Source organism: Spea bombifrons, chromosome 2, assembly GCF_027358695.1.
Source record: "Spea bombifrons isolate aSpeBom1 chromosome 2, aSpeBom1.2.pri, whole genome shotgun sequence".
NCBI lineage: Eukaryota > Metazoa > Chordata > Amphibia > Anura > Pelobatidae > Spea > Spea bombifrons.
Genome location: NC_071088.1, coordinates 141,723,333 through 141,730,832, shown reverse-complemented (window position 1 = coordinate 141,730,832; position 7,500 = coordinate 141,723,333). Strand labels below are relative to the sequence as shown.

Below are 7,500 nucleotides of genomic sequence, written 5' to 3'. Positions count from 1 at the left end.
CTGTCCTGTCCCAGGGCTTATAATTCTTTCTGTCTGACGACAAGCAGCAGCAGCAGCAGCAGCAGCAGCAGCAGCAGCAGCAGCAGCAGCAGCAGCAACAGCAACAGCAACAGCAACAGCAACAGAATAAGAGAAGTAAAATAAAAAACTTTCACACCTGCGGCCATACCACCCTGAAAGCGCCTGATCTCGGAAGCTAAGCAGGGTTGGGCCTGGTTAGTACCTGGATGGGAGACCGCCTGGGAATACCAGGTGTTGTAGGCTTTTTCTTTTCTCACAGTCCGGGGAGAGCTTTTTGCCATGTGTTTCTTGCTCATCATCAAAGCTTTAAACCCTTATTTGAACCTTCTCACCTTCTCTGTCCTGTCCCAGGGCTTATAATTCTTTCTGTCTGACGACAAGCAGCAGCAGCAGCAGCAGCAGCAGCAGCAGCAGCAGCAGCAGAATAAGAAAAGTAAAATAAAAAACTTTCACACCTGCGGCCATACCACCCTGAAAGCGCCCGATCTCGTCTGATCTCGGAAGCTAAGCAGGGTTGGGCCTGGTTAGTACCTGGATGGGAGACCGCCTGGGAATACCAGGTGTTGTTGGCTTTTATTTTTTTCTCACAGTCCGGGGAGAGCTTTTTGCCATGTGTTTCTTGCTCATCATCAAAGCTTTAAACCCTTATTTGAACCTTCTCACCTTCTCTGTCCTGTCCCAGGGCTTATAATTCTTTTTGTCTGACGACAAGCAGCAGCAGCAGCAGCAGCAGCAGCAGCAGCAGCAGCAGCAGCAGCAGCAACAGAATAAGAAAAGTAAAATAAAGAGCTTTCACACCTGCAGCCATACCTCCCTGAAAGCGCCCGATCTCGTCTGATCTCGGAAGCTAAGCAGGGTTGGGCCTGGTTAGTACCTGGATGGGAGACCGCCTGGGAATACCAGGTGTTGTAGGCTTTTTCTTTTCTCACAGTCCGGGGAGAGCTTTTTGCCATGTGTTTCTTGCTCATCATCAAAGCTTTAAACCCTTATTTGAACCTTCTCACCTTCTCTGTCCTGTCCCAGGGCTTATAATTCCTTTTGTCTGACGACAAGCAGCAGCAGCAGCAGCAGCAGCAGCAACAGCAGCAGCAGCAGCAACAGCAGCAGCAGCAGCAACTGCAGCAACAGCAGCAGCAGCAGCAACTGCAGCAGCAGCAACAGAATAAGAGAAGTAAAATAAAAAACTTACACACCTGCGGCCATACCACCCTGAAAGCGCCTGATCTCGGAAGCTAAGCAGGGTTGGGCCTGGTTAGTACCTGGATGGGAGACCGCCTGGGAATACCAGGTGTTGTAGGCTTTTAATTTTTTCTCACAGTCCGGGGAGAGCTTTTTGCCATGTGTTTCTTGCTCATCATCAAAGCTTTAAACCCTTGTTTGAACCTTCTCACCTTCTCTGTCCTGTCCCAGGGCTTATAATTCTTTCTGTCTGACGACAAGCAGCAGCAGCAGCAGCAGCAGCAGCAGCAGCAGCAGCAGCAGCAGCAGCAGCAGCAGCAGCAGAATAAGAGAAGTAAAATAAAAAACTTTCACACCTGCGGCCATACCACCCTGAAAGCGCCCGATCTCGTCTGATCTTGGAAGCTAAGCAGTGTTGGGCCTGGTTAGTACCTGGATGGGAGACTGCCTGGGAATACCAGGTGTTGTAGGCTTTTTCTTTTCTCACAGTCCGGGGAGAGCTTTTTGCCATGTGTTTCTTGCTCATCATCAAAGCTTTAAACCCTTATTTGAACCTTCTCACCTTCTCTGTCCTGTCCCAGGGCTTATAATTCTTTCTGTCTGACGACAAGCAGCAGCAGCAGCAGCAGCAGCAGCAGCAGCAGCAGCAGCAGCAGCAGCAGCAGCAGCAGCAGCAGAATAAGAGAAGTAAAATAAAAAACTTTCACACCTGCGGCCATACCACCCTGAAAGTGCCCGATCTCGTCTGATCTCGGAAGCTAAGCAGGGTTGGGCCTGGTTAGTACCTGGATGGGAGACCGCCTGGGAATACCAGGTGTTGTAGGCTTTTAATTTTTTCTCACAGTCCGGGGAGAGCTTTTTGCCATGTGTTTCTTGCTCATCATCAAAGCTTTAAACCCTTATTTGAACCTTCTCACCTTCTCTGTCCTGTCCCAGGGCTTATAATTCTTTTTGTCTGACGACAAGCAGCAGCAGCAGCAGCAGCAGCAGCAGCAGCAGCAGCAGCAGCAGCAGCAGCAACAGAATAAGAGAAGTAAAATGAAAAACTTTCACACCTGCGGCCATACCACCCTGAAAGCGCCCGATCTCGTCTGATCTCGGAAGCTAAGCAGGGTTGGGCCTGGTTAGTACCTGGATGGGAGACCGCCTGGGAATACCAGGTGTTGTAGGCTTTTAATTTTTTCTCACAGTCCGGGGAGAGCTTTTTGCCATGTGTTTCTTGCTCATCATCAAAGCTTTAAACCCTTATTTGAACCTTCTCACCTTCTCTGTCCTGTCCCAGGGCTTATAATTCTTTTTGTCTGACGACAAGCAGCAGCAGCAGCAGCAGCAGCAGCAGCAGCAGCAGCAGCAGCAGCAGCAGCAGCAGCAGCAGCAACAGAATAAGAGAAGTAAAATAAAAAACTTTCACACCTGCGGCCATACCACCCTGAAAGCGCCCGATCTCGTTTGATCTCGGAAGCTAAGCAGGGTTGGGCCTGGTTAGTACCTGGATGGCAGACCGCCTGGGAATACCAGGTGTTGCAGGCTTTTAATTTTTTCTCACAGTCCGGGGAGAGCTTTTTGCCATGTGTTTCTTGCTCATCATCAAAGCTTTAAACCCTTATTTGAACCTTCTCACCTTCTCTGTCCTGTCCCAGGGCTTATAATTCTTTCTGTCTGACGACAAGCAGCAGCAGCAGCAGCAGCAGCAGCAGCAGCAGCAGCAGCAGCAGCAACAGCAACAGCAACAGAATAAGAAAAGTAAAATAAAGAGCTTTCACACCTGCGGCCATACCACCCTGAAAGTGCCCGATCTCGTTTGATCTCGGAAGCTAAGCAGGGTTGGGCCTGGTTAGTACCTGGATGGGAGACCGCCTGGGAATACCAGGTGTTGTAGGCTTTTTCTTTTCTCACAGTCCGGGGAGAGCTTTTTGCCATGTGTTTCTTGCTCATCATCAAAGCTTTAAACCCTTATTTGAACCTTCTCACCTTCTCTGTCCTGTCCCAGGGCTTATAATTCTTTCTGTCTGACGACAAGCAGCAGCAGCAGCAGCAGCAGCAGCAGCAGCAGCAGCAGAAGCAGAAGCAGCAGCAGAAGCAGAAGCAGAAGCAGAAGCAGAAGCAGAAGCAGCAGCAACAGAATAAGAGAAGTAAAATAAAAAGCTTTCACACCTGCGGCCATACCACCCTGAAAGCGCCCGATCTCGTCTGATCTTGGAAGCTAAGCAGGGTTGGGCCTGGTTAGTACCTGGATGGGAGACCGCCTGGGAATACCAGGTGTTGTAGGCTTTTTCTTTTCTCACAGTCCGGGGAGAGCTTTTTGCCATGTGTTTCTTGCTCATCATCAAAGCTTTAAACCCTTATTTGAACCTTCTCACCTTCTCTGTCCTGTCCCAGGGCTTATAATTCTTTCTGTCTGACGACAAGCAGCAGCAGCAGCAGCAGCAGCAGCAGCAGCAGCAGCAGCAGCAGCAGCAGCAGCAGCAGCAGCAGCAGCAGCAGCAGCAGCAGCAGCAGCAGCAGCAGCAGCAGCAGCAGCAGCAGCAGCAGCAGCAGCAGCAGCAACAGAATAAGAGAAGTAAAATAAAAAACTTTCACACCTGCGGCCATACCACCCTGAAAGCGCCTGATTTCGGAAGCTAAGCAGGGTTGGGCCTGGTTAGTACCTGGATGGGAGACCGCCTGGGAATACCAGGTGTTGTAGGCTTTTTCTTTTCTCACAGTCCGGGGAGAGCTTTTTGCCATGTGTTTCTTGCTCATCATCAAAGCTTTAAACCCTTATTTGAACCTTCTCACCTTCTCTGTCCTGTCCCAGGGCTTATAATTCTTTTTGTCTGACGACAAGCAGCAGCAGCAGCAGCAGCAGCAGCAGCAGCAGCAGCAGCAGCAGCAGCAGCAGCAGCAGCAGCAGCAGCAACAGAATAAGAGAAGTAAAATAAAAAACTTTCACACCTGCGGCCATACCACCCTGAAAGCGCCCGATCTCGTCTGATCTCGGAAGCTAAGCAGGGTTGGGCCTGGTTAGTACCTGGATGGGAGACCCCCTGGGAATACCAGGTGTTGTAGGCTTTTAATTTTTTCTCACAGTCCGGGGAGAGCTTTTTGCCATGTGTTTCTTGCTCATCATCAAAGCTTTAAACCCTTATTTGAACCTTCTCACCTTCTCTGTCCTGTCCCAGGGCTTATAATTCTTTCTGTCTGACGACAAGCAGCAGCAGCAGCAGCAGCAGCAGCAGCAGCAGCAACAGAATAGGAAAAGTAAAATAAAGAGCTTTCACACCTGTGGCCATACCTCCCTGAAAGCGCCCGATCTCGTCTGATCTCGGAAGCTAAGCAGGGTTGGGCCTGGTTAGTACCTGTATGGGAGACCGCCTGGGAATACCAGGTGTTGTAGGCTTTTAATTTTTTCTCACAGTCCGGGGAGAGCTTTTTGCCATGTGTTTCTTGCTCATCATCAAAGCTTTAAACCCTTATTTGAACCTTCTCACCTTCTCTGTCCTGTCCCAGGGCTTATAATTCTTTCTGTCTGACGACAAGCAGCAGCAGCAGCAGCAGCAGCAGCAGCAGCAGCAGCAGCAGCAGCAGCAGCAGCAGCAGCAGCAGCAGCAGCAGCAGCAACAGAATAAGAGAAGTAAAATAAAAAACTTTCACACCTGCGGCCATACCACCCTGAAAGCGCCTGATCTCGGAAGCTAAGCAGGGTTGGGCCTGGTTAGTACCTGGATGGGAGACCGCCTGGGAATACCGGGTGTTGTAGGCTTTTTCTTTTCTCACAGTCCGGGGAGAGCTTTTTGCCATGTGTTTCTTGCTCATCATCAAAGCTTTAAACCCTTATTTGAACCTTCTCACCTTCTCTGTCCTGTCCCAGGGCTTATAATTCTTTCTGTCTGACGACAAGCAGCAGCAGCAGCAGCAGCAGCAGCAGCAGCAGCAGCAGCAGCAGAATAAGAGAAGTAAAATAAAAAACTTTCACACCTGTGGCCATACCACCCTGAAAGCGCCCGATCTCGTCTGATCTCGGAAGCTAAGCAGGGTTGGGCCTGGTTAGTACCTGGATGGGAAACCGCCTGGGAATACCAGGTGTTGTAGGCTTTTAATTTTTTCTCACAGTCCGGGGAGAGCTTTTTGCCATGTGTTTCTTGCTCATCATCAAAGCTTTAAACCCTTATTTGAACCTTCTCACCTTCTCTGTCCTGTCCCAGGGCTTATAATTCTTTTTGTCTGACGACAAGCAGCAGCAGCAGCAGCAGCAGCAGCAGCAGCAGCAGCAGCAGCAGCAGCAGCAGCAGCAGCAACAGAATAAGAGAAGTAAAATAAAAAACTTTCACACCTGCGGCCATACCACCCTGAAAGCGCCCGATCTCGTCTGATCTCGGAAGCTAAGCAGGGTTGGGCCTGGTTAGTACCTGGATGGGAGACCGCCTGGGAATACCAGGTGTTGTAGGCTTTTAATTTTTTCTCACAGTCCGGGGAGAGCTTTTTGCCATGTGTTTCTTGCTCATCATCAAAGCTTTAAACCCTTGTTTGAACCTTCTCACCTTCTCTGTCCTGTCCCAGGGCTTATAATTCTTTCTGTCTGACGACAAGCAGCAGCAGCAGCAGCAGCAGCAGCAGCAGCAGCAGCAGCAGCAGCAGCAGCAGCAGCAGCAGCAGCAGCAGCAGCAGCAGCAGCAGCAGCAGCAACAGAATAAGAGAAGTAAAATAAAGAGCTTTCACACCTGCGGCCATACCACCCTGAAAGCGCCTGATCTCGGAAGCTAAGCAGGTTTGGGCCTGGTTAGTACCTGGATGGGAGACCGCCTGGGAATACCAGGTGTTGTAGGCTTTTTCTTTTCTCACAGTCCGGGGAGAGCTTTTTGCCATGTGTTTCTTGCTCATCATCAAAGCTTTAAACCCTTATTTGAACCTTCTCACCTTCTCTGTCCTGTCCCAGGGCTTATAATTCTTTTTGTCTGACGACAAGCAGCAGCAGCAGCAGCAGCAGCAGCAGCAGCAGCAGCAGCAGCAGCAGCAGCAGCAGCAGCAGCAGCAGCAGCAACAGAATAAGAGAAGTAAAATAAAAAACTTTCACACCTGCGGCCATACCACCCTGAAAGCGCCCGATCTCGTCTGATCTCGGAAGCTAAGCAGGGTTGGGCCTGGTTAGTACCTGGATGGGAGACCGCCTGGGAATACCAGGTGTTGTAGGCTTTTAATTTTTTCTCACAGTCCGGGGAGAGCTTTTTGCCATGTGTTTCTTGCTCATCATCAAAGCTTTAAACCCTTATTTGAACCTTCTCACATTCTCTGTCCTGTCCCAGGGCTTATAATTCTTTTTGTCTGACGACAAGCAGCAGCAGCAGCAGCAGCAGCAGCAGCAGCAGCAGCAGCAGCAGCAACAGCAGCAACAGAATAAGAGAAGTAAAATAAAAAACTTTCACACCTGCGGCCATACCACCCTGAAAGTGCCCGATCTCGTCTGATCTCGGAAGCTAAGCAGGGTTGGGCCTGGTTAGTACCTGGATGGCAGACCGCCTGGGAATACCAGGTGTTGTAGGCTTTTTCTTTTCTCACAGTCCGGGGAGAGCTTTTTGCCATGTGTTTCTTGCTCATCATCAAAGCTTTAAACCCTTATTTGAACCTTCTCACCTTCTCTGTCCTGTCCCAGGGCTTATAATTCTTTCTGTCTGACGACAAGCAGCAGCAGCAGCAGCAGCAGCAGCAACAGCAGCAACAGCAACAGCAGCAACAGCAACAGCAGCAACAGCAACAGCAGCAACAGCAACAGAATAAGAGAAGTAAAATAAAAAACTTTCACACCTGCGGCCATACCACCACGAAAGCGCCTGATCTCGGAAGCTAAGCAGGGTTGGGCCTGGTTAGTACCTGGATGGGAGACCGCCTGGGAATACCAGGTGTTGTAGTCTTTTTCTTTTCTCACAGTCCGGGGAGAGCTTTTTGCCATGTGTTTCTTGCTCATCATCAAAGCTTTAAACCCTTATTTGAACCTTCTCACCTTCTCTGTGCAGTCCCAGGGCTTATAATTCTTTCTGTCTGACGACAAGCAGCAGCAGCAGCAGCAGCAGCAGCCGCAGCAGCAGCAGCAGCAGCAGAATAAGAGAAGTAAAATAAAAAACTTTCACAACTGCGGCCATACCACCCTGAAAGCGCCTGATCTCGGAAGCTAAGCAGGGTTGGGCCTGGTTAGTACCTGGATGGGAGACCGCCTGGGAATACCAGGTGTTGTAGGCTTTTAATTTTTTCTCACAGTCCGGGGAGAGCTTTTTGCCATGTGTTTCTTGCTCATCATCAAAGCTTTAAACCCTTATTTGAACCTTC

At 49.9% G+C, this 7,500-nt stretch overlaps 14 non-coding genes and 7 pseudogenes across 14 annotated transcripts; all 21 read left to right on the top strand.

Annotated features, from left to right (window-relative positions):
* Positions 1–155: 155 nt before the first annotated feature.
* On the top strand, positions 156–264 carry LOC128479738 (uncharacterized; annotated as a pseudogene).
* A 210-nt stretch (positions 265–474) lies between these two features.
* On the top strand, positions 475–593 carry LOC128477366 (5S ribosomal RNA). The gene has a single exon (XR_008348343.1). It is a non-coding gene; the product is annotated as a 5S ribosomal RNA (ribosomal RNA).
* A 224-nt stretch (positions 594–817) lies between these two features.
* LOC128476859 (5S ribosomal RNA) lies at positions 818–936 on the top strand. The gene has a single exon (XR_008347853.1). It is a non-coding gene; the product is annotated as a 5S ribosomal RNA (ribosomal RNA).
* Positions 937–1,212: 276 nt separating this feature from the next.
* LOC128479736 (uncharacterized) lies at positions 1,213–1,321 on the top strand (annotated as a pseudogene).
* A 233-nt stretch (positions 1,322–1,554) lies between these two features.
* Positions 1,555–1,673, top strand: LOC128479303 (5S ribosomal RNA). The gene has a single exon (XR_008350188.1). It is a non-coding gene; the product is annotated as a 5S ribosomal RNA (ribosomal RNA).
* A 234-nt stretch (positions 1,674–1,907) lies between these two features.
* On the top strand, positions 1,908–2,026 carry LOC128477082 (5S ribosomal RNA). The gene has a single exon (XR_008348069.1). It is a non-coding gene; the product is annotated as a 5S ribosomal RNA (ribosomal RNA).
* Positions 2,027–2,253: 227 nt separating this feature from the next.
* Positions 2,254–2,372, top strand: LOC128477962 (5S ribosomal RNA). The gene has a single exon (XR_008348908.1). It is a non-coding gene; the product is annotated as a 5S ribosomal RNA (ribosomal RNA).
* A 239-nt stretch (positions 2,373–2,611) lies between these two features.
* LOC128477037 (5S ribosomal RNA) lies at positions 2,612–2,730 on the top strand. The gene has a single exon (XR_008348026.1). It is a non-coding gene; the product is annotated as a 5S ribosomal RNA (ribosomal RNA).
* Positions 2,731–2,963: 233 nt separating this feature from the next.
* On the top strand, positions 2,964–3,082 carry LOC128477465 (5S ribosomal RNA). Its single transcript, XR_008348436.1, has one exon. It is a non-coding gene; the product is annotated as a 5S ribosomal RNA (ribosomal RNA).
* Positions 3,083–3,352: 270 nt separating this feature from the next.
* LOC128477545 (5S ribosomal RNA) lies at positions 3,353–3,471 on the top strand. Its single transcript, XR_008348511.1, has one exon. It is a non-coding gene; the product is annotated as a 5S ribosomal RNA (ribosomal RNA).
* A 309-nt stretch (positions 3,472–3,780) lies between these two features.
* Positions 3,781–3,889, top strand: LOC128480302 (uncharacterized; annotated as a pseudogene).
* Positions 3,890–4,132: 243 nt separating this feature from the next.
* Positions 4,133–4,251, top strand: LOC128476588 (5S ribosomal RNA). Its single transcript, XR_008347594.1, has one exon. It is a non-coding gene; the product is annotated as a 5S ribosomal RNA (ribosomal RNA).
* Positions 4,252–4,460: 209 nt separating this feature from the next.
* On the top strand, positions 4,461–4,579 carry LOC128478313 (5S ribosomal RNA). Its single transcript, XR_008349239.1, has one exon. It is a non-coding gene; the product is annotated as a 5S ribosomal RNA (ribosomal RNA).
* A 254-nt stretch (positions 4,580–4,833) lies between these two features.
* Positions 4,834–4,942, top strand: LOC128480180 (uncharacterized; annotated as a pseudogene).
* A 213-nt stretch (positions 4,943–5,155) lies between these two features.
* LOC128477670 (5S ribosomal RNA) lies at positions 5,156–5,274 on the top strand. Its single transcript, XR_008348632.1, has one exon. It is a non-coding gene; the product is annotated as a 5S ribosomal RNA (ribosomal RNA).
* A 236-nt stretch (positions 5,275–5,510) lies between these two features.
* Positions 5,511–5,629, top strand: LOC128477950 (5S ribosomal RNA). The gene has a single exon (XR_008348896.1). It is a non-coding gene; the product is annotated as a 5S ribosomal RNA (ribosomal RNA).
* Positions 5,630–5,898: 269 nt separating this feature from the next.
* LOC128480494 (uncharacterized) lies at positions 5,899–6,007 on the top strand (annotated as a pseudogene).
* A 246-nt stretch (positions 6,008–6,253) lies between these two features.
* On the top strand, positions 6,254–6,372 carry LOC128477939 (5S ribosomal RNA). Its single transcript, XR_008348885.1, has one exon. It is a non-coding gene; the product is annotated as a 5S ribosomal RNA (ribosomal RNA).
* A 230-nt stretch (positions 6,373–6,602) lies between these two features.
* LOC128478492 (5S ribosomal RNA) lies at positions 6,603–6,721 on the top strand. Its single transcript, XR_008349408.1, has one exon. It is a non-coding gene; the product is annotated as a 5S ribosomal RNA (ribosomal RNA).
* A 258-nt stretch (positions 6,722–6,979) lies between these two features.
* LOC128480668 (uncharacterized) lies at positions 6,980–7,088 on the top strand (annotated as a pseudogene).
* Positions 7,089–7,304: 216 nt separating this feature from the next.
* On the top strand, positions 7,305–7,413 carry LOC128480316 (uncharacterized; annotated as a pseudogene).
* The last annotated feature ends 87 nt before the right edge of the window (positions 7,414–7,500 follow it).